Source organism: Phacochoerus africanus, chromosome 2 (assembly GCF_016906955.1).
Source record: "Phacochoerus africanus isolate WHEZ1 chromosome 2, ROS_Pafr_v1, whole genome shotgun sequence".
Taxonomy (NCBI): domain Eukaryota; kingdom Metazoa; phylum Chordata; class Mammalia; order Artiodactyla; family Suidae; genus Phacochoerus; species Phacochoerus africanus.
Window position 1 is genome coordinate 6,789,968 of NC_062545.1, and position 27,473 is coordinate 6,817,440.

At 46.7% G+C, this 27,473-nt stretch overlaps 1 protein-coding gene across 4 annotated transcripts in view; it reads left to right on the forward strand.

Annotated features, from left to right (window-relative positions):
* Positions 1-7,466: 7,466 nt before the first annotated feature.
* AGPAT4 (1-acylglycerol-3-phosphate O-acyltransferase 4) overlaps positions 7,467-27,473 on the forward strand; it is a 112,225-nt gene continuing 92,218 nt past the window's right edge. For 2 of the 4 annotated variants that reach the window (XM_047769782.1, XM_047769785.1), the window contains exon 1: positions 8,083-8,343. The gene's annotated coding sequence lies outside the window, so the exon portion shown is untranslated. Of the gene's footprint in view, positions 7,656-8,082; positions 8,344-27,473 lie in introns of those variants that run through there. The other 2 variants (XM_047769784.1, XM_047769783.1) reach the window with 2 other exon arrangements.

Sequence of the window (27,473 nt, forward strand, 5' to 3'; positions counted from 1 at the left end):
AAGGGCATTGCATGTTGCCCCAACTAGTTTACGTTTTCGAAAGAACAGAAACGTTGTAGAGGGCTTTTGGCAGACCACCAAGAGAAAAGGGATGAGGCCGGGTGGCATCGGTGACCATCAGGGGAGAGAGCTCTTTGTAAATTGAGGAGACAATTAACAGGACGGTCTGGGGGAGAAAGAGAGGCAAGAGGAACAGAGAAGAGTCAAAGATGGCTTTGAGGTCACCTTTCACCAGAATAGGGAACCTGAAACTTGCAGGATAGGCCTCTAGAACATTGGCAGAGTTGGGGCCCAAAGCTTTGGGGGCTGGTTTAATTTGAGAAGCCTTTAGGAGTGTCCCTGGAGATATTCATCTGGTTATTAGGTAAATGGGTCTGAAGTTTAGAAGAGAGATGCAACCAAAAATACAGATCTGAAAGTCCTCTGTGTCTTAATGAGGTGAGGCGAGGAGAAAAGAACGAGCATTTTATTTATTTATTTATTTTTTGGAGGTTCTGCGCCTTCTTAAGTGCTTCACAGACATGGTCTCATTTAAACATCACAACTGGGAGCTCCTGTTGCAGGTCAGTGGGTTAAAAACACAACATAGTGTCCGTGAGGATGCGGGTTCAATCCCTGGTCTCGCTCAGTGGGTTAAGGATCTGGCGTTGCTATGAGCTGTAGTGTAGGTCAAAGACACGGCTCGGATCCATAGGCTAGCAGCTGTGGCTCTGATCTGACCCCTAGCCTGGGAACCTCCATATGCCACTAGAGCGGCCTTTAAAAAAAAAAAAAATCACAACCACCCCATGATTTTTATGTATGAGGAAAGTGAGGCCCAGAAAGTTACCCAAAGAATTAGGGCTCTCTAGCGAGTCACGAAGCTAGTGCGATGGAAGATTTACTATCAGGATACAGGGGACTCTCCTGCAGCCAAGGGCAGAGATGGGAGAGGGCAGAATCTCCTTCTCTCTTGTTTTTTATTTCGTTTTACAAAGCTCCCTTTTGCAAAGGCTGAAACAAGCTGAGGAACAAGCAGATTGGAAAGTGGCAAGAATAGAAACAAGGGGACCCGGGAAGCCCGTTTTTCTTTTTGTCACCTCCTGCAAATCAGTCCTGAGGCGAAGCGGTATCCAACTAGACTTGGCTTTGGCTTGAAACCAAGATAACATGAGTGATGCTGGAGAAAGATGTCACAAGCCCTTTCCCAACTTTGGTCTGATAGTTGCCAAATTCTAAGATTTTCTTTGGGTAAAACGGACTCTATGTATAAACTCAAATGCACGGGGTATAGATGGACTTTCAATAACTACATTCAGAATAATGAACATGAGTTTAAGTAGAAATCTGCTTTTTGACATTTTTATGCCAATGGACTTTCTTTTGGACTTGGTTTTCCTCTGAAAGCCGAGGACTACCGTGGACAGAATTCTGAGGTAGGAATCATTAAGAACTGTGGTTTCACTTCAGCTCTGTTTCCTGTTTGTTGTGTAATCCAAGGCAGCAGACTTACCTTCCATGACTCTGAAGCATCCTCTGTAAAATAACAGATTTGGACTCAAACAAGGACTTCTCAGGCTTTCATGCTCATGTGCATCTCCTGGGGATATTGTGAAAATACGGCTTCTGATTCACTAGGTCTGGGAAGGGGCCCGAGACTCTGCATGTCTAACAAGCGCCCATCCTACTGGTCTACCACTTTAATCACATCACCCTCCAATGTGCCACTAGGCTATAAGCTTGCCAATTGGAGAAAAGCATTATGTCAACAACTGAGAACAATAAAGATTTAAAAAAAAAACAAACCTTCAACTTTCTATTTATAAAGGTGATCCACGTATGCCAAAAATTTTTTTTAAAAATCTCACAACATATAAAGTCCAAGAGCTGAAAATTATTCCGAGCGAAAACCACTGGAAGTGGTATGCTTTCTTTTCACTGGGTCATAAAAAATGCAAGTGCTGGAGTTCCCTGGTGGCTTACTGGGTAAGGATCTGACGTTGTCTCTGCAGTGGTTTCGGGTCACTGATGCATTGTGGGTTCCATCCCTGGTGCCACACGCTGTGAGTGCAGCTGAAAAAAAAAAAAAGAAGAAGAATGCAAGTGCTAAGTTTCAGTGTTCTTTTTATTTTTTATTTATTTTTTATTTTATTTTTTGCTTCTTAGGACTGCACCCACGGAATATGGACGTTCCTAGGCCAGGGGTCAAATCAGAGCTACAGCTGCCAGCCTACGCCACAGCCACAGCAACTAGGGATCCGAGCTGCTTCTGCAACCTACACCACAGCTCACAGCAATGCTGAATCCTCAAGCCATTGAGCAAGGCCAGGGATCAAACCCACATCCTCATGAATACTAGTCAGGTTTGTTACCTCTGAGCCGCAGCAGGAACTGCCTGACTTCCTCTTTTCAAATCGGATTGTGAAGCTTGTTGCTCATCACTGAGCATCAATTGTCTTGCATTCAGTTCCGCCTGTTGCAGCAGACTTGCTCCTGTATCATGTGCTTTCTGGTGGCTCAGTGCCAGATGCAGAAGGAGGGAATGGATGGCTTTCCAGGCTCATCTTGCCAGGCTGAATGGATCTGGGGCCACCGAGAAGAGCAAGGAGCTGTGTTGATACTGAGGACCACCTGTAAGAGGTTTAAACAAAAGTTCTGCCTTAAGATGCGTTGAGAGGTGATCCACAGACATTAATATTTGGGGAGTGACTTAGGTTATAATCTTCATTGATCAGGGAGAAATCGCACCTAGTTCCTTGGCACTTCGCTCAATAATAGGTAATATTCAAGCTACTTGAGTGTCCTTTCAATGAATGCAATAACAACCACGTAGCCATGAAATATTGTTGGTCATTCGCAGATTTGATCCCTGGCCTGGGAAGTGCCAAAATAATAATAATAATGATACAATAAAATAAATAAAAATAAAAACATATCTATGGCACATTTGTAAGACTCCATTAGAAAGGATTGAAATATACGAGTGTTAAGTAGAAGATGAAACACTCCAAATATCAAATTGACTTTCTTATTTACACTTTTTTCTTGGTCACCACAAAGCAGTAACCCTTCCTAGTCTAGCATAGAGGGAGATCATTATAATCACAAATCTGAGACATGTTTATATTTTATAACTTGAGGGACTTTTCAGATTGTATAGGTAGATTTATATGGAAGTATCTGCATTCATGTTCATAACATAAGCCAAATGAAAACAAAGCAAATATATTGTCAGTGTGCAGCTAACAATGTGTTAAGAGAAAATGCCGTTAGAAATAATGTCATTTATAATCAACTAGCGTGGCAGTTAAATAGCAAATTACCAAAGTTTAGGTTAAAAGAAAATTTTCTGAAACATATAACATGCTACCTTTAACAGAAGGTTTTAAAAATTATTTCAGTCTTTGGGATTGATGGACACAACCTAAATGCCCATCGACAGATGACTGGATAAAGATGTGGGATGGAATATACACAATGGAATAGTACTCATCCATAAAAAATGAAGTAATGCCATTTGCAGCAACATGCACGGGCTTAGAGATCAACAGACTAAGGGAAGTCAGTCAGAAAGAGACAGACGAATACTGTATGGTGTCGCCTCCTACATGGAATCTAAAATAAGACACAAATAAACGTATCCACAAAACAGAAACAGACTCACAAAGAGAACAGACTTGTGGTTGTCAAGGGGGAAGTGGGGGCAGGGGAGGGATCACTTGGGAGTTTGGGATTAGCAGGTGCAAACTCTTACCTATAGGCTGGATAAACACCAAGTTCCTAGTGTGCAGCACAAGGAGCTAGATTCAATAGCCAGTGATAAGCAGAAATGGAAAAGAAGAAAAACTGGGGGTTGAACATGTTACAATCATCATCACTTATTCTTTGCTTCTGTCCTAAATCATCCTAGAATGCGAAGACTTTGGAAAACTTGCGTTTTTTTTTTAAAAAATCACGATCACTGATAGTTGTGTTCATTATAGAATTTTTTTCCAAAATGCAATAAAAAATAAAGAAGCAAATAAAAATCAATCTCAATCTCAGGGTCCAGAAATAATCATTAGCAGCAGAATGACCTTTTTGCTCACTCTCTTGACTTCCCTAGGACACAGTCATTGCATCAGGGTCCATCCTAATCCAGCATGGCTGCGTCTTGACGAATTACATCTGCAACGACACTGTTTCCAAGTAAGGTCACATTTTTAGGTTCTGTGTGGACAGGAATTTTGGGGGTGGGGGGACATTATTCAACCCACTGCAACCTAATGTAATATTTGTATAAGTATAGCAAAAAGTTCGTGTTTTAAAGAGAGCTTAGTTCCCTCTTTGCTTAATATATTATAAACATTCCCCTACATTTTTCAAATGCAGCATTTTAATTTTCATAGCGTCTCATCATTTGAACATCACACCATCTGCATAACTTGCTCTGTGAGATGTTTAGACGGTTTTCAGTCTTCACTGCTATGAACGGCTCTGATGAAGCAATTTGTGCCTGAATCTTTGAGGTTATATCTCTGTTTATCTCCTTGGTATAAGTTGACTTATGAGTTGACTTATTGGATAAAGAGTGTGAACATTTTATTTTATTAAATGTCGCCTTATTTTGGCAGTGCACATGGCATATGGAAGTTCCCGGGCCAGGGATCCAGCCCATGCTGCCACAGAGACAATGCTGGATCCTTAACCCACCCTGCCCCAACGGGAACTCCAAGCACAAACATTTTAAGGGAGTTCCCATTGTGGCTCAGCAAAACGAATCTGCCTAGTATCCATGAGGACGCAGGTTCCATCCCTGGCCTCGCTCAGTGGGTTAAGGATCCCGAGGTCACAGAAGCAGTTTGGATCCCAAGTTCCGGTGGCTGTGGTGTAGGCTGGAAACTATAGCTCTGATGTGACTCCTGGCCTGGGAACTTCCATATGCTGTGGATGTGGCCCTAAAAGACAAAAACAAAAACAAACCAACAAAATCATTTTAAAAGCACCTGATACATCTTGTTTAATTGAATTCCAGAAAGAAGGTGCCCATTTGCTGTCACAGGAAGAGGGGAGCGGGCCCCCTTTATAGCATGTTCTGCTCAGTGTACATTGTGGTTCACTGATCGTTTGACAAGCAAACAGGCAAAGACATCTCTTCTTTCTGCTTTCATGTTTATGTGAGGTTGCATCCTTTTTTGTTGTTGTTTTGTTGTTTAATGGCTATTTGTGAATCCTTTTTTTTTTTTTTTTTAGGGCCGCATCTGTGGCATTTGAAAGTTCCCAGGCTAGGGGTCAAATTGGAGCTGTAGCTGCCAGCCTACCCCACAGCCACAGCTACGCAGGATCCAAGCCTCATCTGTGACCTACTCCACAGCTCATGGCAATGCCAGATACTTAATCCACTGAGCGAGGCCAGGGATCAAACCCGCATCCTCATAGATACCAGTCAAGTTTGTATCCTTTTTAAGCGTTACCAGTTTATGCCTCTTATTGCCTATTGCCTTTTATTTATTTATTTATTTTTTGCCATTTCTAGGGCTGCTCCCGAGGCATATGGAGGTTCCCAGGCTAGGGGTCCATATGTGTCCTATGCCACAGCCACAGCAACTCGGGATCCAAGCCGTGTCTGCAACCTACACCCCAGCTCACGGCAACGCGGGATCCTTAACCCACTGAGCAAGGCCAGGGATCGAACACGTGACTTCATGGTTCCTAGTCGGATTCGTTAACCACCGAGCCACGAGGGGAACGCCTGCCTATTGCCTTTTAAATCTCTCCAACTATCAACATGTGTTTTGCAGTCTCATGGTTGAATATGCTGGTCCTTCTCTCCCCTTTCACAGTTTGCTGGGAATTAAGAAACCATGTAGATGAGAAACCACAGAACGGACTCTGGTCCTCCGCCCCGCTTTCCTTTTCTCATTCTTTGGACCACCTCTGAAACTTGTGCAGCCTTCAAAGATTGCCTTTGTTACATTGTATCTGAACTCTTTACAGGCCTTCTTCTCAAGACTCTGAGCTGCTTCAGTCTGGTCTTCTTTGTGTTTTTGTATCTTCAGTAACTGAGGCAGATACTTCATCAACATTCATTGAATTGAATTGTTAGATTGTGACCTGGAAAAATGTTCACAATTCCTTGTTTAGATAGAAATGCCTAAATCAGGATATCTAAAATAGGGAGAGACTCTAAATGAGACCCAATACCATACAAAGGATTTAATTCTCCAGTGTTGCATTTCTACTTTATTTTTCTTAAGAGGTTTTTGTTTTTTGTTTTTTGTTTCCCTGTGGCCGTGGCATGCAGAAATTCCTGGGCCGTGGGTTGAATATATGCCACAGCAGCAACCATGCCAGATCCTTAACCACGAGGCCACCAGGGAACTCTGTATTTCCGCTTTAAATTTTTAGAGGAAGTCTTTTTTGCTCCCATATTTCTCAGCCATATTTCCATGGTAATTGAGACTGCAAGCAACACCATCAAAATAGGCAGTGTTTTACTGTAGCAAAAATAGGCATAATAATAACAATAATTATGGTAGAATAAAGACATATGACAGTGTTATGATAGGAATAAGACTTGCCAGTGTCAACAATTTTAATGTCATATCGTTTTTATTGAAATCGTTGGCTGTGCTTGTAGTAAATATAGCACACATTTATGTGCTTTGTAGATTTTGAAGTAAATCCCCATTGAAAATTCAAATATGAAAACAAATCAGTCTTGAGAACTCTACTTGAGAAGTGCCTTGAAAAACTAGACACAAACGGATTTTAAAACATAACTTGAAAAGTTATGAGAACTCTTAAAAATTGCATTGGCTGCAAGAAACTTCCTACAAACATCTTTTATAAACATTTCTGCACGGTCCAATTTATCTTCACATGAACATTAAAATAAACCATGGCCACAAATGGGTTTTTTGTTTTGGTGCTTTTTTATGCCTTAGATATGCCCCCAACCCCCAGGCTCATTCAGGCTTTCCCCTCTCTCCATCACAGACTGTCAAAATGCCACACAATATACAGCACTTGGTCCAAACCACGTTTGCTGAATTATGAATGCCTCCCCCTCCCCTCATAATCGAAAAGAGCTCGTTCCATCCTCTCTGGCACACTGTTTCCAGCACTTCTGTAGCTCTCAGGAACTCCGCAAAATGGTCTAGTTTTTGTGAACATTTTATTTTTTACCTTCGCATTGTAAACATCTGAAGAACGCGGGGGGGAGGGCGGTGAACACAGGAGTCAGCTGTTAATCATTTGTGACAATGGGTTGAATAGAGAACATTTGAAGGGCATATATCTATCTTCGCTGTTTGGAGGTTGAAATCGTTTAAATTTTTTTTTTTTTTTTTTCCTTTAAGGAGTGTTGGAGACCTGGCATTTCTGGGGGTCCCACGGTCCGCCCTCCTTTAAAGTTACGAGGACACTGTTTTAGCATAAAGGTCTGGCCAGACCCTCTCTTAACTCTGCTTGTGAATGCCACGTGCTTGTGCTCGCGTGCGCGCGCAGGCGCGCGCCCTGGGACTCAACCCGGGTGGCTGCTTTGCGGGGAGAAAACACATCGACCTCCGAGCTTCTTTTTCCCGATTCTTAACCCGCTCAGATCGCCGGAGTGTTCGCTACTATTTTGGCGAAGGTGCTCTGGGGCTCTTCTGAGGGGAATGCCATCTCCTTCCCGCCCAGCGTCCCAGTGAGAGGTGAGGGGGCATCGCAGAGCGTGGGCATTTTACCAGGTTGAACGTGGACCGACATAGGAGCTAGTTTAGGGCAATTTCCAGGTCGCAGCGCAGACGGAGCTGGGGCCGTCCGAGCCGAGGCTGGAGGAGCCATGTCGGCGCTGGGATGCAACAGGATTTGGGAGGCGCGGCAGAAAAAAAGAAAGGCCACCTAGCGGGCTTTGTTTCCCCTTCTGGCAGGTTCTCCAGCCTGAGATTTCCAACCTGCAGCCGACCGAAGCACTTCCTTACGCTAATTGGGAGGGGAGGGGAGTGACTCATGTTACGCCGGCTCGTATCTCCCTCCCCATAACTGCTAAATTGTAGCTTTAAAAGGAAGTGACATGGGGTGGGGAGAGACGTCAGCTGAGGACCACTTTTTTTTTTTTCCCCCAAAGGGTCCACCCCATGGGTGGAGTCTCGCTTTTTCTTTCCAGTGTTGGCTGACTTACAGCTCCTATAAACTAGTGGCAATTTCTGCACCCCAGCTGCTCCCTTTCAGTTTCTGATTTCTAAGTCCATGTGTCCAGGGCTGCCAGAAAGGAGGTATGTGCCGTTCGTGCTATTTCCAGGCGACTTCACCTCTGGGCGTGGCGGATGGTTGCACGCCTGTCTCTCTCAGCACTGTTCTCCTCTCCTTGGCTGGATTGCATTAAAACCTCTGGAAGGGGTAGGTACGAGGAGGAGAGGAAGGCGGAGAAGGAAGTGAGGCGCCGGTGGGAACGTGGAGGGGCAGCCCTCTGGAAGGCAGAGGGGGGCTTTGCTGCCGCGCGAGGACCCTTTCTTTGTGCTGGGCCGGGGGAGAGCGCCTGTCCGCGTGGTGATTTCGGGCGGCTGGGCTTGGGTTAATTTCCCCCTGCCCAGCCCCCCCCCCCACCTCGGGTGAAAGAATTTTCTCTGCCATAGACGAAGCCGCGGAGAAGGTTCCTGTTACAGATCCGTCTCTTTTGTGTCATGCAACATGTTCTTCCGTCGCTGACGTTTCTATGGCAACCAGGAAAATACTACGCCCAAGGCAACCCCGATATCAATTGTTTTATTGGTATTTGCTCCGCGTGGGTCGCTTTCCGCGCCGGTTATCGCCCGGGCAGCTCGGACGGAGCCTGGCTCCACGGCTACCCCTCCTCACCCCTGTTTTGGTTTTTCCCTGTCGCAGGAGGGCTGGGGGAGGGGAGTTGTCAAGGAAACAGGCATTTGCAATTACCTCTTTATTTACTTAGTTTGAAGCCGGTGGAGGTCGTTAATCCTATCTAGGAATTAAGGAGAGTCCTTTGACGTCGGTGGAAGTCTTCAGGTTCTGGTCTTTTCTGAAAACCTAAACTGGTCTCACGATGTGAATATTAAGGCTGTGAGGAAGCTCAATGGGGGAGCCCTTACTTCTTGGGAGGAGGTGAGAGCCTGGAAAAAAGTTTTAGAGAGCCTTTGAGGATCAGCCCTGGCAGACTGTTAAATCGCCTGCCCAGGAAAAGCCTAACCGTCTAAATGTTTACAGCAGTGGTCTTTGCTCTAGTCTGAACTTAGGTAGCTCAAAATGCAAGTTCAACAAGTATAAGTGAGTAACAAATGGGGCCTACCAGCAGGATTCTCAGTTTTTCAGGCATCATCTTATTACGGATGGATCGTGCGGGCCCTGCTCCTTAAAGGCAGGGTCCATAGACCTTCTCTTTTTCAAAACTGGGGAAGGATGAACTCATTTGTGATTGTAGCTCAAGCATCCTTAGTTGGAAAGCAAAAAAGATAAGGTGTAAGATAGCAGAGAAAGTGTGTGTGTGGTGGGTTGTGTGAGATGTGTGTGGTGTATGAGTGTGAGATGTATATGGTGTGTAATGGGGACAATAGGGGCAACTCAAGTCCTAAGTTAAAACGACTGCATCTTCTTAATATCCTCTAAGGAGAGAAAAAAAGAGTTGATTTTTAGGAAAAATATAAAACATGAGAGAAAAAGTCTCATCTACCTAGTCATAAGTAAAGTGAAATATGATTAAAATCAAGTGACACAATTTATTGAAAGGACGTCCAAAAGGGCTTGATAATAGGTAAGAATTAAACTGACGCTTTCCATCCTCTGAGAGGATGTTTGATAACAGATACCATTCTTTTGCTGGGCGTTCTGAATGGCCAGATTAGCCTTTATAAGACAGAGCCATAGGAATCTCATCCTTGATTCTTAAAATCATCTCTAGTTTTGCATAAAGATGGGTGAAGGTGGCTTTGCCCTCAGAATGCCTTCCCAGTCTGCAGCCAAACACATTACTTAGAAACCTCAGAGTGACCCTCCACAGGGAAGCGGGAAAGATCTCTTGCCAAGATCCTTATCTTAACAGCCTCGTGTCTATGACTTATAAAATTTCTTGTAGTGCAAGAGGTCCTAAGTATTGCAGATACAAAAGTTCTCTGAAAAAACTGGGGCTGAATATGTGGCACAAAACTAATGGGAACGAACTAGAGTTAGGTACCAGAGAATGAGTTAAAAAGCCATAAAGCACCGAAAAATTATGACTGTCGTTTGGAAAAGCACATGTTGGTACACAGAAACAGTTGGGATGTACGTTTTCTTTTGTCTTTTTTTTTTTTTTTTGCTCTTTAGGGTTGCACCCATGGCATATGGAAGTTCCCAGGCTAGGGGCTGAATCGGAGCTCCAGCTGCCGGCCTACACCACAGCCACAGCAAGTCGGATCTGAGGCCTGTCTGCGACCTACACCACAGCTCACGGCAATGCCAGTTCCCTGACCCACTGAGAGAGGCCAGGGATCGAACCCGCCACCTCATGGATACTAGTCGGATTCATTTCCACAACAGGAACTCCCTGTAGGTTTGCGATGTTTGCAAAGAGTATGGAAAACAGTCATGCTGAGTGTATTTCTGGCCTGAAAATGGCCCTTAAGGATGTAGATTTACCACATGACCCTTCGGCGCAGAGGGACAGTGTGTGAGTCAGGTGTGCATGTGGGCACTCTTGACTGTCTGAACCTAGGAGTGTCACAACAGAAAGCCTTGTAGGATAGAGGTCAAAGGAAGAATAGCAAGAATTGCTTGAGATTTCAGCCAAAAAAAGAAAAAAAAATCACTGACCTATAATCAGATCCTAAGTGGAAGCTAAAAACATAATGAACAGCCTTGACCTGGGGAGGGTCCATGGAGCTCCAGGTGCATAGCAGGTTCAGGGGCCCGAGAAAGAGGCTGACTGGCTGGAGGTGATGCTGAGGATGTAACTTTCGCAGTTTGAGTCAGTCTCCATCGTACTGGGATTTCAAGGCTCTGAACCGTAGAGTTTGTGAAGAAAGTAGACGTGGTAGTCGGTGCACTTAAGCTTAAAATCTGCCAAACAGAGGTGTAGATGTGTGTGGAGGTGTGCAGAGCTGGAGAGCAGGAGTCCAGGCAAGAGGGAGATGAGAAGCGGGATGCAGGTGGTCCGGGAAGACTATTCGGATGAGGATGTTGAGGGTTGGAAGGGGGGAAATGGATGATTCAAGGGGAGAAGGCACAGGTGTCCCAGGTAACAGGGATGGATGCTGAGAGATGGGCCCTGGCGCCAGGTTCTTGTCCCCAGCAGGGAGAAGTCTGTCCTTAGTATGGAAATAGGGCAGGTACACTTGGTGCTGGCAGAAAGAACTAGTAGCGATTCGGGGACAGAATTTTCTTTAATTCAGAACAAGACGGGTAGAAAAGAGAGACAATGTGTGGAGGAGGCAGAATTCTTCCTGACTCAGTTCTTTTTGAGTCGAACCTCGAGGAGTGAAGGTCAGACTTAAATCAGACTTTAAACAAGCAAGAAAGTTGAGGGAGGGGACCCCACATCCTAATACCAACCACGGCTATAGCTTTATATGGCGGGATTTGGCCAACTTATTATTTGTGCAAGCTGCTGTATTCTGAAAAGAAGGTTGAACAAGTGTGGGAAGACCCTGAATTCACAGTTCTAAATAGTTTTTTTGACATCTGAATGTTCACAGATAATCAAGCCTGGCTTTATAACCATCTACCACCACCCGGAGCCTGGGCAGGTGTAATTCGATTATCTTTGTCCAAGACAGAATCCATTCAGGAGCTCAGAAATTTGGCTTCATGTGTGGACCAGGGAGGTTTACCGCTGAGGCTGTGGGAAAGAGGAAGCGCTTTTAGCAGTATTTATTGTGCATTTATTATGTGCCAAATGCTGTGGACACAGCTGTGAGCAAAACCGCCTGCAGTGTCAATAGCTACAGTTTTCAAATATCTGAAGGGTTTTTAAGGGAGATGCTGTGACTGGCTGATCTGTTTTCCTCTAAGGACGGACGAAGGAAATAACTTGAAATGAGCAGTTTTTGGTGAATGTTATCATGGCACAATCTAGCTAACCTGTCTTCCTTTATTTTTCAAGACTTGCTCCCCCAAGATGTTCTTCCTGTGTTGGTTTCTGTTGCCTCCGTCTGGTTTGCGTTATTTCTTCCTTTCGTCCTGGCTTTCAGTCACCACTCATTCATATACCATCCATCCATCCAACCATTTATTCATCATTATGGGGCACTACACGTTGTGGATACAGCAATAAAGAGGAAGCTACTTCTTCCCTAAAGAAGCTCAGGAACTAGCAGGGAGACAGATGTGGAAACAGTCCCTTAAACCAAGAGTGTTTGGTTGTTCCTGTTTTGTTTTTAATAAAACTACAGTTGATTTACAACATTGTGTTCGTTTCAGGTGTACAGCTTCCGATTCTGCTCCATTATAGGTTATTACAAGGTAGTTAGTATACAGTAAGTCCTTTACAGTAAGTCCCTGCTGCTGTCTGTTTCTCTCCATAGCAGTGTGTGTATGTTAATCCCAAACTCCCGATTTATCGCTATCCTCTCTTCCCTTTTGGTAACTGTAAGTTTGCTTTCTCTGTGTGAGTCTATTTCTGTTTTGTAAATAAGTTCATTCGTATCATTGTTTGAAAATATTGCACATATAAGTGATAGCACTCGATGTCTGTCTTTCTCTGGTTTGTCTGATTTATTCACTTAGTGCAGTGATCTCTAGATCCATCCCTGTTGCTGAAAATGGCAATGTTTCATTCTTTTTCATGGCTGAGTAATATTCCTGTGTGTGTGTGTGTGTGTGTGTGTGTGTGTGTGTGTGTTTACACATCCAGGGGTATTGTATTTGATAGAAGCATTTATTGGCTAATAGCACCAGATGCTTCTTTCATTGCATTGCAATTTATGTAACTTTTATACATGAGTTGTTCTGGGCAGAGAGGGAGAGATGGTTTAGCAGCTGGCTCTTCATTTCATAATTTTCTTGCCTCTCCCTCATTGGCTGAGCTTCTGTCTGATGCCAGTAAACAGCTGTTGATTAACTAAATGGGAGATGTGAGGTTTTGACCCTGGAGACACAGAGTCCAGGAGACTTGTACCTTCTTGTTCTGAAAAGTACAAATTGAATGCAATCATCTCTCAAAGTTCCCGCGGGCTGCGTTACTTGTGGACTTCCGTGGGCTGATCTTTCCCGCCAGATGATCTCAAAGGGTAACATTTTTTAAAGCAAAGCTCCCAACTACATCCAAATTAGATGCGCATTGGTTTACCTGGTAATCCTCTTGTATTTACCTTTCCCATGGGAAGTTGCAAGGGTTTCAACACCTTAAATCCAAGTACCCCAAATAACTCAAGTCAAGACCTTGTTGCAATACTTGGCTGTTTGTATTTCCTGCTGTCACGGAGCCCCTCTTAGCAGGCTTGTTTTGTGTCACTTAATTTCCACCTTCAGCCTGGAAATTATATGGGCACCATAACAAAATTCATCTGGAACACCACCCTCCAGGGGTCAGCTGACCTGCAGAGAAGCAAATTCTCCTTCTTCTTTGTTATTTTGATTGCAGATGAGATCAGCTTTTCCCTTTGGCTGTTGTTCCAAAGACCTCTGGTCTGCCCAGATCCCTCCCCCCTGACCTTGGGTCCTACCGAACAGCTCTCTCAGGGTCATGTCTAAGTGGGAGCTCACAAGAGAAGGGGCACATGTTGGATTTCATCCTAGTTTGAAACCCAGCACTGAGATTCCCGCAGGAGCTTGTACCTCAGTCTGTGGGAGGTAACTTACAGACGCCATCAGAGATGCTGCGGTGACTGGTCAGCCTGTAGGATGTATACGCCGAGGCTAGCAGCTCCCCTGTACTGAGGGCCCGCTCTGTCTATTACACAGACCTTACACCTCCTCATTCATTCTCTTTGTCCTTCTGACACATGGAGCGGGTACAACTGTTATCCTTTTCCATTTTACAGATGAAGTAATGATTAGAGAAAGTAACTGACTCACCTAGTATTATAGAAGTAACAGAGCTGAGATTCCATCCAAGTCCAAGCTGTTCCCCTCCCCCATCTCATTAGTGTCAAATTCTTGCATCTGTGCCCTGGGGCGGGTAGACCTCCCCTGGCATGGCTTTTTAGGAGCTTCAGAAATCCTGGAAGAGAGTATTTTGAACTCGGGGGAAAACTAATGGCAGTACGTCTGAGACCAGCTACTCTTAATCGTTTTCAGGGAGCTTTGCCATTTTCTGGTGGGTTAGCCAGGGAGGGGACGCGGTGGGGGGAGGGGGAGGCCCTGTGCTTGAAATAGCTCAGTGCAATTATCACAACCTTGTAACTCAACTCTCCGCCCATAAAACTTTCAAACAGGGAATAAAAAGCTCTGAGTGACCGTGCAGTGCATACATCACACTTAAGTGTGAACTGTTCTCGAGACCAGTGACCAGTGTTGAATCGAGGACTGACCTTGGCCAAGTTGGCCAAGTCGTTCGTTGCTCGGAAGGACGCCTGCCCTAGGGCTGTGGGTGGATGGAGTTCAGCCTCGCTTGTCTGTTGTTGATGGTGCACAAATCTATCAGCAGTTTAAAGGCAGAGTATGATCGGCAAAGAGCCAGCCAGCGCTTATCTTAGACAAACTCTGGAATGAGAACTGAATGGACCTGGGGGTGGGGGTGGGGGGCGGCGTGTGGGCTGGGTCTTTTTCCCATCTCCTGAGCTGTCACCTCTCTGCGGGCCGAGGTTAACCCAGGCTGATGAAATTTTCAAGAGTCTGGCCGTAGCTTCGCCCCAGGATGCTGCAGCCAGCAACACACCATCAACACGATCCTCTAAAACTTGCTGCTGGGTCCTGCTCCTCGCTGGCTGGCTCGTTCATCCTCTTCCCTCTGCCTGTCTTCTGCTCTGGGGAAAGGGAGGTTGAAGGGAGCGGGGCCAGCAGCTTCCTTCTCGATGGGGCCTCGCGCCTGGATCGCTGGCCTGACATCCTTCCTCAGTCCCGTTCATCTTTGGTCCAGCAGCCACTTCTTGCCGATGTGCTTCCATTCCAGGACCATTCTTTGCCGTTCCATCCTAATGATGGCACGGGGGGCTTCTCATCGAGGTTTCTAGCAAAGAGCAGAATGTCTGGCACTGAAGGGGTGGCGCAGCTAGAGAAAAGATGGGTGCCGAGATCCGGGGTCAGCTTGGCCGAATCTGATGGCCTTCTGGCCAGGTCCTCCCAGGATGCCATTCCATCAGGGCAACTTCTTCACCGCAGCCCCTTTGATGTTTGGGGTCAGATAGTTCTTTGTGAGGGGCCGTCCTGTGCTCTGTTGACTGTTTCGCAGCATTCCTGTCCTCCACCCTCTAGATGCCACCCCCTCCCAGTTGTGACAGCCAGAAGTGAACCAGACTTGGCCAGGGGTCTCCTGGAGAAACAAGGTCACCTGCAGTTGGGAACCACTCTTTAGGGAGGTCCCACACCTGAGCGCATGTGGCTGGCTCCTGGCACATCTGTCCCTCGGGACCAGCTTGTACTCCCCACGTTTACAAAGATGAGTCCCCACCGGAGGGACAGTTCATCTACTGAACTTTACACGGAGATAGGACTTGGAAAATACTACTAAAATGAGTGAAGGGCGAACAGGTACCTGGCACATATTCAAACATTAGGGTCCTTTCTCTGGCGGACCTGCCGGAAGAGTCACCTTGTAACCTGAGTTGGGAGCTGGGCAGGGATAGTGGGCGGGTGGGCTGCTCAGATCTCTGTTTAGGGAGACCCTGCCCCGGGCCTGGCCAAGGCGGGTGGACGGATTAACATATCGAAAGAAAGAACTGGGCCCGCGCCCAGCACTCGCACCTCTGCTGGGATTCGTGGATTTACCCCACCTTTCTGGGGCTCCTTTGCGAACCCCGGTGCTCCACGCCCAGGTCTCACTGGTAACTCACTGTCCCCTGAGCCCTGGTCACAGTGGGTGTTTCCAGCCTCTCCATCCTGTCTCTGGTCTCCAGTGTTTCCCATTGGGTGGGGGGCCGCCTTCCCTGGTCGTCCCGCACCTGCCCTGCTTCAGCTAAGGCCCGATCCCCAGCCTAGCCTGCTGCCAGGGGCTTGCGCGGGGGTCACTGCCAGGATCCTTCCCTTGGTCTGCCCTTCTCCCCATCAGGACCTGAAGGACAGGCGTGAGTGGGTGTGAGTGGGAGCAGTCTGCTGTTCCCACTCGCCACACAATTCCAGACTCTTCTTACAGCGTTCCTGAATCCAGTCGACTCTTGGCAGGGCGCTGAGGGTGCCTGGAGGACAAGGCACACCTAAGTGGATCAGTTTAACACCACGGAGGAGGGTGCAGAGCACTGTGGGAGCATCCCTGATGCCCCGCCCAGGCCGGGGTTTCAGAAATACTTCCTTGAAGCGGGGTGCTGATGCTGGCATGCTCTGTTTCCTGGGGGCAAGAGGCGCCAGGGGCCTGGTCCAGGAGACCAAGGTGAAGGCCAGGCCTGGGAGGGAGATGCAGAAGGAGCCAGGCTGGGCACTCTTGGTAGGAGGAGCCACAGGCGTTCGTAACGGGTTGTGCAGAGGGCCTCTCGGCCACTCTGGCGGTGGTACATGCAGAAAGAAACCTTTTCTGTAATGCTTTTCCCAAAGGGTCACTCTTACCATGCTTTGTTACGTGGTCACCTATGCCCTTTGTTGTAATAACATCCTTTCTTCAGCATTTATTACTGTGTCATGTGCTCTGTGCACCTGACCTCTTAGCGTCCTTCTTCCAGCCTTGTGGGTTAAGAACTCTTTTTAAAAAACAGTTAATTAGGAGTTCCCGTCGTGGCGCAGTGGTTAACGAACCCGACTAGGAACGATGAGGCTGCGGGTTTGGTCCCTGCCCTTGCTCAGTGGGTTAATGATCCGGCATTGCCGTGAGCTGTGGTGTAGGTTGCAGATGCGGCTGGGATCCCGCGTTGCTGTGGCTCTGGTGTAGGCTGGTGGCTACAGCTCCGATGTGACCCCTAGCCTGGGAACCTCCATATGCCGCGGGAGTGGCCCAAGAAATAGCAAAAAAAGAAAAACAAAAAAACCAAAAAAACCCAGTTAATTAATTAAACATTTGTTTTATTGCAGTATAGTTTATGTACATTGCTTGTTCATAGCCGCTGTACAGCAAAGTGACTTTGTGACACACATACTTTTTCACAGTCTCTCCTGTTCTGGTTGACCACTGCATATTGAATATAGATGGTTCCCTGTGCTGTCCGGTAGGGCCGCGTTGGTTATGCGTCCTCTATACATGGGTTTGCATCTGCTGACCCCAAACGCCCAGTCCATCGCACCCCCTCCCCGCCTTCTCCCCCCTGGCAACCACAAGTCTGTTGTCTACGCTGGATTCTTTTCTCTAGGCCGACTTGAAACCGAGGCACAGACTGGCCAGCTCCCTTTCCTGCGTCACAATACCTGTTTGTGGAGCCAAGCCTGTGACTTTTGATCTCTAAGGATCACATTTGTATAAGGTGTTCTTTCTCGCAATTTCCCTGGATCTTCTTTTAGGGTGAAAGGGTTTCCATAGCTTCAAAATGTGCAGAAATTCATTCTAACCTCCCAGATGATGTGGGAATTTAAGTTACTAAAGACCAAACAAGATGATGAAGCTTTCATGGAGTCACTAAAATCCTCACCAGCCTCCATTTCTAGCGGAATAATAGCATCAACGTTTAGTGGAAACAGAGAGAAGCACAGAGATGGTTTAAATGTGCTGATGATGTCAATTACTTATATCGGTTCCAATTTTAGCCAGATTGGCGTTTCCTTCCACTTTTCTCCAACTCTCTGTCTTCTCAAATGGCTGGACTGTGATTTGTCTTTAAGAGACTAGTTTAAAAAGGCTCTCTCTGGCTTGACTCTCCAGAGAAGATGCATCTTCTCGAACATGTGCTTTGCAAGGCTGGGCTCTACTCTGTGCTGTGGGTGCTGCACAGGCCCTGAGCCATAATCTCCTAGTAACCATGTGGCCTAACCCTGCCTGCCTCTCCGAACAGGGCGAGGATGCGCCCTGCCTGGCAGGGTGTCCTGCTTTTGCCAAAGGCCTGAGGAATATTTCGCTAATGACAGCCTCCCGGCCCCCCTTTTGGGCCCTGTAGGACCATGGAGAGGGGCATGGCCTAAGGGGGAGCAGGGTGGGGGTCCCAGAACCTGGGTTTGGCCCCAGCTCTGGCCACCTGCTTACTCTCCAAGGGACCTGGGGCTCCGTGAGGCCAGGGCTGTCTGGGTCTGCTGTCCCTGGCACTGGGGAGTGGCCTGGCACACCCTCAGTCCTGATCCCATCTAGAGGAGTTCAGGGTAGATGCCATACTCAACCACCCCACCCTGGGGCCATGTTGGTGGTGCGCCAGCTGTGTGCAGAGCCGCCGGGTAAACTGGGCTTGGCTCACTAACACAAATGTGGACGGGCCATGAACAGCACAACATTTCCATGAAGACATTTTATGACAAAACCGAAGACTTTTCATGCTGGGTTGCTTGGGTGGTTTTAGGCCCTCGCTCCAGACCCTTCAGAGTTCGTGTCCTCTGCCGAAGGGAGTATTTCTCTGGACACTGAGAAGAAAACTGAGCTGGATGGTCTCTGGGTGGCTGTGTGTTGGGGGGGCTGTGCTTCTTTCCCCTTGTCTGCTCTCTCCAGGGGTGAGTCCTGGGGATGGGGTGTGGGGGCCCCGGACATCCCCGAGAACGTGCCCCTTTTGACTGTCGCGTCTGCTCCCGATGGTCCGATGGAGGGAAGGTCGCCTGGGTCTCCCTCTTTGTCTCTGGTCACCACCCTTGGGCTTCCGGCTCTGGTGCTGGGGGAGATGTCACCTGCTGATCCGTGGATGAACCCCACCCTTGTTCTTTCCTCTGGCTCTTCCTCTCCCCGTCAGTACTGGACTCTCTGGGACAAGGACGCCCCTGCCTCCTCCCGCCGGTGGAGAGCTCTTATCTTCTCCCCACGTTGTGGTCAGTCACCTCCCCAGTCTCCTAAAGCCTGCCTTCACGGGGTGCTCTTCTGAAATCGCAACAAAACCGTGTGGCAGCTGAGATGCGCCAATTCAGATACTCAGGAGCCAGCCACAGGTCAGAGGGTCTGTCACCCTCCCCGGGGGACTGAGAACAGCCTCACCCCAGCCTCCTGCGGGAAAGGAGAAGCCCGGATGGAGCTCCGTTGTGAGAGATGGAAAGGGCGGCCCGTACCTCACTCCCCCAACAAACCGTTTTTTTCCCCTTTACAGTAAGATGTTGGAGGAGAAAAAAAAATCTGAGCCATGGACTTTGCCCAGGCACAAGCAAAGCAAGTTTTTGTGGGGTTTTTTTTGGCCGCACCCGAGGCACGTGGAAGTTCTGGGGCCAGATGTCCAACCTGCATCACAGCAGCAATCTGAGCCACAGCAGGGACAACGCCGGATCCTTAACCTGTTGTGCCACAGGAAACTCTTTTTGCGTTTATGTTTATTTGTGTGTGTGTTGGGGGGGACATTCTTTTTTTTAAAGCCATGTTATTAAGCACGAATATGAAGTGTCACTTGACCTAATATTTCATGGTAATAATTTGGAAGTGAAATAGTGCTATCAGATTATCGAGCTGCCCTGGGGTCTGTGCATTAGACGTACTGCCCTCTGTTCCAGGGAAATTCGTGTTAGAATACTGGCCATGGAATTGGCATTCTGAGTGGAGGTGGAGAAAAAGCACTCTGACCACAGGGGAGCGAACCGAATTCAGATGAACCTGATGAGGCTGTTAAAACAGATCCCATCTAAGAGATGGTGACGTAGCCAGTTGGGGACAGACCCAACCACGTGGAGCACAGCTCCAGATCTGAAGGACAGAGCGAGAGAAATTCTTGTCAACAGCCTGTGTGCTTCTTTGGGCTTAATCTGAGGTTAGCAGGCAAAACGCCGAAGTGCCTGGCTTGCCTGTTTTCCTGGGTGAGTGGTGGAAAGGAAAAGAGAGCAGGGAACTCGCATCAGGACGTCTGCTTGCGACCCTCACTGGTGGCATCCTGAGCGGCCTGTGCGGTAGCCAATGGACCTCACTTACTAAGGCAGGAATGGCCGGGTGACACTGGAAAGCGTGTCACCGCAAAGGAAACGTGTGGCAGCTTTCTCTTTTGTCAATTTGCAGTCTACATTTTAGCTTTCTGGAAAGTTCTTGCGTTCAGAACATGTCTCCAATTGACACGGGTGAGGCAGGAGATTGCTGTAGGTGAGGTCACGGGGGCCTGCCGCCGGCTCCGAGCCTGGCCCTCCTTCCAGAAGCTGTGACCTGTGCCTTCCAAGCACGAAATGGAGTCTTCACACTAGACTGGAAGGAGCGGGAGTTTAATCTTTTTTTTTTTTTTTTTGGCTTTTTGGCTTTTTGGCTTTTTGGCGTTTAGGGCCACACCCGTGGCATATGGAGGTTCCCAGGCGAGGGGTCTAATTGGAGCTGTAGCCGCCGGCCTACCCCACAGCCACAACAATGCGGGATCTGAGCCGTGTCTGCGACGTACGCCACAGCTCATGACAATGCCGGATCCTTAACCCACTGATCGAGACCAGGGATCGAACCCGCATCCTCATGGATGCTAGTTGGGTTTGTTAACCACTGAGTCATGATGGGAAACTCCAGGGGGTTTAATCCAAGGCAGTGGGAGGAGGTGGAATGGAGCTGATGGTGAGGCTTTTGGTGACCTGCACGGACCAGAGTCAGCTGTGGGCTCAGCCTTGCTTGTCCGTGGAATCACCCACCCCGACCCCGACCTCTGGTTCCTGGTTGTGAAGTTTTCCAGGTGCTTCTGATGGGCTGGGAGAACTGGGACTCCAGGATGGAAGGAGGGCAACTAGCAGGAAAGGGACAAAGGGAAAGCCAGGGGGGTGGTGGTGGTGACAATGACGGCGATGATGGCCGTAGCTACATTTGAGACGACCACGTACCAGGCAGCGTTCTAGAAACGAACCTCACTCCCCTTCCCAGGCCGTAGGAGCTCTTACTGTCTCCATTTTGCACGGGAAGAAACGGAATTAATTTGCTCAGGGTCTCACAGCCCATAAAGGCAAACCGGCTCTGCTTAGGTGTGACAGTTGCTGTCCTTAGAGCATGGACCCCCTTCAGGTACTCGGGGTTCAAGGTTGCATGTTCTACGAGGGCAGCAAGAAGCCACAGGCCTCCTTTATAACTAAAGACAGAGGCCTCAGCGGGATAAATCCAGCTGCAGGGCAGCCCTTTGGCTCTGATTTTGTTTTGTTTATTTATTTTTAAAATTTTCCTGACATTCTTGGATTTTACTCTAATGGTATGGTGCAAAGTTATGGTAGAAAGAGTCTAGAAGTTCCTGTTATCTCTGACCAACATCTATTTCTAGGAGAGAGAGTTAAATTACTGAGTTTTCCCACATTGAATACGGCTTGGTAACATTACATTATTGGCTGGATTTATGGAAAGTAAAATATCCGACCTGCCTGTTCGTGATGACACGTTGATCTGGGTGCAGGACAGCAGCGACATTCCACTGACCCTGCGGTCACCTTATCAACACACCGTAAGCTGGGCTTTTCTCTGCCAAAGTGTAATGGGTGTGACTCACTGTTCGCGTCATTCACATGATGGGTATTTGTTAACCACCTGCTGTGGCCATGTCCAGACTGGACTCTGTAGGTACCAGTTGAAAACCACTTTAGGAGTTCCCACTGTGGCTCAGCGGGTTAAACACCCAGCTAGCATCCATGAGGGTTTGATCCCTGGCCTCGCTCAGTGGCTTAAGGATCCGGCGTTCCCGTGAGCTGCAGTGTAGGTTGCAGAAGCGGCAGGGATCTGGCATTGCTGTGGCTGTGGTGGAGGCTGGTGGCTGCCGCTCCAATTCAGCCCCGGGTTTGGGAACTTCCATATGCTGCAGGATGCCCTAAAAAGAAAAAAAAAGTGGGGGGAGGGACCCTAATCACTTTAGCACCTAAGGCATCCAGGCTTGTGCGGAGGCAGATGTACACACAGTGGGAAGTACCGTTTACTGAGGATACGCGGCCTTGGTGCTGGGCTGCGTCTTTGACATTTACTCACGCTTTAAGTAGTCACTCCGGCACCGGCACCGGGGTTCAGGTTCAGGTCTCCAACAGCGCTGCAGACAGTGGGTGGAGAAGGGACTGCGACAAGGCAGGGAGAGACCCAGGTAACCGCTGGGGGGCGCAGCGGGAGGGTCCAGGCTCCCGCAGGGCTTGGAAGGAGGTGCACCTGACGGGCAGGTCAGCTGCGGGGGTGGGGAGGGGAGGGCCTCAGGCAGAGGGGACGGAAGACCAGGGGTTCAGAAGCAGGAACGTGAACCCTGTGCAGAAATTCCAAGAGCTGGGTGTGGCCGATGCTCCCGGACGTGTGCTTCCTCTGCCAAGACCGGCCTGCCTTCGCCAGCCCGCCTGTTGGCACCAGGTGCCCTCATCTCGCTCTTGATTCCGAAAGCGTCTGTGCCTCCCGGGAGAGTAGGCTGGCCTCGACTTTACAATTTAAATTTTTTCATCCTTCTTTCCCAGCGCATAGAAAGCTCCGGAGGCCATTCAGTGTCTCCAAGTTCCAGGATGGTGCCTCAGGAAGTATTTGCACAGGGAGTGAGAGGCATCTTCTGAGAAGGGGTCTAAATGGGACCCATACAGTGAGAGGGGCTGCCACCCACGAGTTTTCTCGAGGTCCATCCCAGTGTTTCATGGGTTTCCATCGTCTGGAAACCCATGTTAATGGGTTGTTAATTCTGTCGCCTTGTTAATTCTGTCACCTGGAATTGGACATTTGGATAGTTTTCAGGTTTCATCTAAGTTAAGATTTACTACTTTTATTCCTGATCCAAAGTATGGATTAGAAATACGTCCCATTGTCCTTGTCACTTTATCTCTATCCGCAAAAGCCCACCTCCAAGGGAAGAGCTGAGAGGAAAACCTGCAGCTGCCCCCAGCCCTCCGTAGCCACGGGCTCTATGAGAATCAGGCAGCTAAGGGTTTGAATGGGACGCAGCTCTGACTTTGGGAAAAGAGATGGTCCCCAGAACTAACACTGGAGGGGCAGGGACATAAATTCTCCATTGCTGTCTTGCTGCTTCAGTCGCCTTCCACCCAGAAAATGTGAAGACTTCCATGTTGCCAGACTGCTGATGAATCCATTTCTCTCCCGTCAATTATTTATCTCCCCACTGATTTCATTAACTCAGTGAAGCTCTTGGCGAGCCTCCAGATCTCTTGCAGGGACTCTATCCATAATTTCTGCCGGCGTGGGGGCGGGGGTTCATGCTGGCTCCTGGGGGACCGGTGAGCCCCAGACGCCACGCCTGCCTCGCCGAGCTTTGCTCTGGGGGAGCTTTGCCAGCGTCTGCTCCGCTTGGCATTAAAGGGCCAAGGGTTTCTAACTCGAGTAGCATTTCTTTGGCATCTCTGAGCCCTGAAATTTCATCCCAATTTAATCGCAGTGAGTTGGCTGTAGCAAATACGGGCTACGCCCGACTTGTGTGGGTGGCACGAATGGTAATGAACTTCAGCAGAGGATTCTGTCTCATCGCAGGCATTCAGCTTTACTTGCTGGACAAACAGCTCTGATCCACTGACCACCTCCTCTGGATCTTAAGCCAGAGCCTAGGTTGTGGCACTGGCCACTGTTGGCAGGAGGGCCTGGGGGTCAGTTCCCTCTGCTCTTTGAGAGCCCCTGGAGAACTCAGGGGTGATGGACAGCTTTCCAGCCTTTCCCACAGGCTGCTCACAGGAGCAAGGTGAGACCCACCTGCCTTACCTGTGGCCCAGCCTCAAGTCATGCGAGTTTAGGGGAGACCCCATTCTGTGCCAATGGTGCCCTGGCTGGCACCAGCACCACACCCCAGACCTGGGCACGATGTCCTGCTCCCTTCCCTGGGGGAGGGGGGGGTGCCTTTTCCTTCCAGGCTGAAACTGCCCTTGACCTCATTCATTCCTTCATTCAAAAACTGGCTAGGACAGGTGTGGTTACAACACTTATAGACTGGAAACTGGCTGTGCTTGTGTTTTGTCTTCTGTGGGGCCAGGAGTTTATTTTGTGTTTTTAAATAGGATATGATTCACATTGCCGTGTAATTCACCCCTTTTAAGCATCTGATCCAGTGGCTTGTAATGTATTCAGAGCTGTGCAACCATCATGGCCACTTACTCTTAGAATGTTTTCATCATCTCAGAAAGAAACCCCTTACCCATGGGCACCCCTCATCCCAGCTCTGGACTGTCACCAGGTTTACCTCTTCTGGACACTGTGTAGAAACAGAATCCTATACTGTTTGGTCTTCTATGACTGGTTTCTTTTCACATAGTGCAATGTGTTTGAGGTTCATCTGTGTTGTAACTATTGGTAATTCATTCTTTTTTGTGGCTGCGTAATATTCCATTGTGGGAATATCCATGGCTCCGTGTTTTGTTTATCTGGGTGTCAGCCGATGGACATTGGGGCTGTTTCTGTCTTTTAGTTCTGATGTCCAATGCTGCTGTGAACATTCCTGAACAGGATTTTGCGTGGACTTATGTTTTCATTTCTTTCGGGTAGACGCCTAAGAGTGGCCTTTCTGGGACATATGGCAACTCTGCCTAACATCTGAGGAACAGAGCTGAGTGTTTTTCATTCACTTCATCAAGTCTTCCTGGAGGCTAAGGAAGCGTTGCACTTGGCATTGACGTCTTAGATTTTCAAATCCAGGTCCCTCTGCTATTCAGACCCACATCCAGGTGTTATTATAGAGTCAGTGCCTGGGATGCACAGGAAAGGGATGACAAAGTAACTGTCAGAAGGGTTGTTGGTTCGGCTCACGTAGTGGCCATTGGATGAGTTTTATCAGGGACCCAAGGCTGAGTCCCCTCCAACCCAGAGTATTTTAGGGCTGGAAGTGCAGTGTAAGCTGGCTCTGTGCCGCCCTCGGAACAGTGCAGACGGTTTGTAGGGTGTGTGCGGCAGTTGTGTGATTTTATCTTAACAGTTTTAGGGCACTAGCCTTTTTGCGTCCAGGCGTTGTATTTCCAGAGCTCTCCGCTCTGCCAGGATCTGCTTTCTTAGAAACTAGGAAGCCCTGTGAAGAGCGTTATCTGAAACCAAAAAGCACTTGCTTTTAGTATGGAATCCATTTTTTGTTCTGTCATTTGAGTCAGTGTTTACTTATCTTTAAGAATTAATTTACTCTTAGAATAAAGCTTAGATCAAGGATCAAAGGAGTAAGCCTCGGAGTTCCCTTGTGGCTCAGTGGGTTAAGGATCTGGTGTTGTCACTGCTATGTTACAGCTGTGGCGTGGGTTCAGTCCCTGGTACTGGAACTTCTGTTTGCTATAGGCATGGCCAAAAATAAAAGTAAGAAAGAATAAATCCCAGTAGTAAACCAATGGCTAATGTATACTTCTTTCCTTGGTAAGGACCAGTTGAAATGGTACCCGAGGTTTTGTAAGGATGTAATTTTCCCCACATTTCCCAAATTGTTATTTCTTAGTGTGTACAGAAGAGTGACAGAGATGTGAAGACATCATCATGAAAAGAGATAAGCCATGGATTCTAGGTATTTAAAAATCACTTTAAAATTTTTTGGTGTTTCAAGTCTGTTGTCTTATTTTCACCCTCACTCGTTTTGTGAGGTAGACTGATGGAAATCGTAAAGATGAAGCTGAGGCTCAGAAAAGGTACAGGACCAAACTAAACAAGTCACAGACCGTACCTGAGCTTCCACCTCCTTACTGTGAAATGCGCACCTCATAAATCAGGGAGCATTGTCAATATCAAGCCATATATGTGAACAGACTTAACTAAGTAATCTGAAAAATGCAGTGTAAACATTGGAGCTCTTTTAGAAAAAACTTAAATATATTGTCCAAGCGGTCAATACTCTTGGTTAAATAATTAGAATGTGCAGAGAAACATAAAGAAAAAAAGCATTGTTCCCCATTATCTTTCTAATCCCCAGCATCCTTCCAGAGTGTTTGTTATCGAACCATTTTGGAAAGGAATTTGTTAATATCTTGTGAGGCTGGAGGATGCCATGTCAGAATGACGCAGCAATTCTGATTCCAGTGTCATTAATGCGTTATCTATAATAGAGAAAAAATGGGAAGTCTCCTAAATACCCATTAACGTGGTGATAGATTAATGGACATACGAAAGAATACTTTTCTACATTAAAACGACTAAACTAGATGCCTAAAATTCCAAAACCTTAGTGTCGAGAATAGAAAGAAAATCGCACAAGGATTTCAATATTCTTGATGGACAGACAGCCCTATAACCCAAGAATTACAAGTTGTTTGTAAATATATATATATAGTAAAAGAATAAAAACATTGAAGGAAATGTACCAGTTTCAAGCTCAAATTGCAGAAGTGCCTTCAATATCTCTATATTCTATTTCCTAAAAAAATGAAGTAAACATGACTGGATGTCAGTGTGGTAAAATATTTTGTATATTTAAAATATTTCTGATTTTTTATATGATTTTTTTGAAATTTTATTTTATTTTTTTTACAGAATAAAATACATATATTTAAACACAGTTACATTTGCATAGATTATTATATCATGGATCTTAAGAAACAGATTGACTCCCTCTGGAGAAGTGGAATGGAAAATATGCTGAGACAAATAGGAAATTTATTCTATACTTTATCCATTTTTGTGTGGCTTTCATCTTTACTATTTAGTATTATCTACTACATTTCAATTTTTCTTTAAAAATTAGCTTTATATTAAAATTGTGTATATTATGCAACTAAAATTTATAAAGAAGAAAGCCTTATATACCATTAAATATTTTATATAGCATAATAAAAAGAATAGCTTAACTGGTAAGAATAGCAAAAATAATATACACTCTGAAAGTAAGTAAAATATAAAGTGCATAAATTGGTTAAAAAAACAATGTAACTATATAAATATGTCCTCACAATTTGTTATATCTTATTGATTCTTCAATATAGGCACTACACCATTCTAAGTGATGTGGTAAACAAGACATTATAGACCTTACATTGTACCATGGAGAGAAATGGTTATTAATAATACAGTTGTAGAAGTGTATTATTTAATTGTACAGTTGCATTATTATAATTATCATAAATTCTTTGATGGAGAGGAAATCAGAATCAGATCTAAGAAGACTTCAGCCTTCCAAGAATGATGTCAAATGACACCCTTCATGGTGGATTATGCACTTATTTGCTATGAGATATATTTCTTCTCCAGAGATTCCTTATTTGTGTATCAGTTGTAGATTTTTGGTTTGCAGTTATTCTGAAGTTTTGATATGAGTCTATATGTGTATGAGATTGTTTTAAGTTGTTGTTCTCTTAATTGCAAGTTCATCTCCAGTGTCCTGCATTTGTACCCACCTCTTCTCATGATTTCAGATTTTGGTGGTATAATTGTGCATGGATGATTTTGTATCTTTACTGTGTCTATGCCTTTACTGGTGAGCCTTGTCATTTGTGGAATTTTTGTTTCCTCTTGCTGTCTTTTCTATGTCTTTTGGTTGGGGCGTTTAGTCCATTCACATTTAAGGTAATTATTGATATGTATGTTCTTATTGCCATTTTATTAATTACTT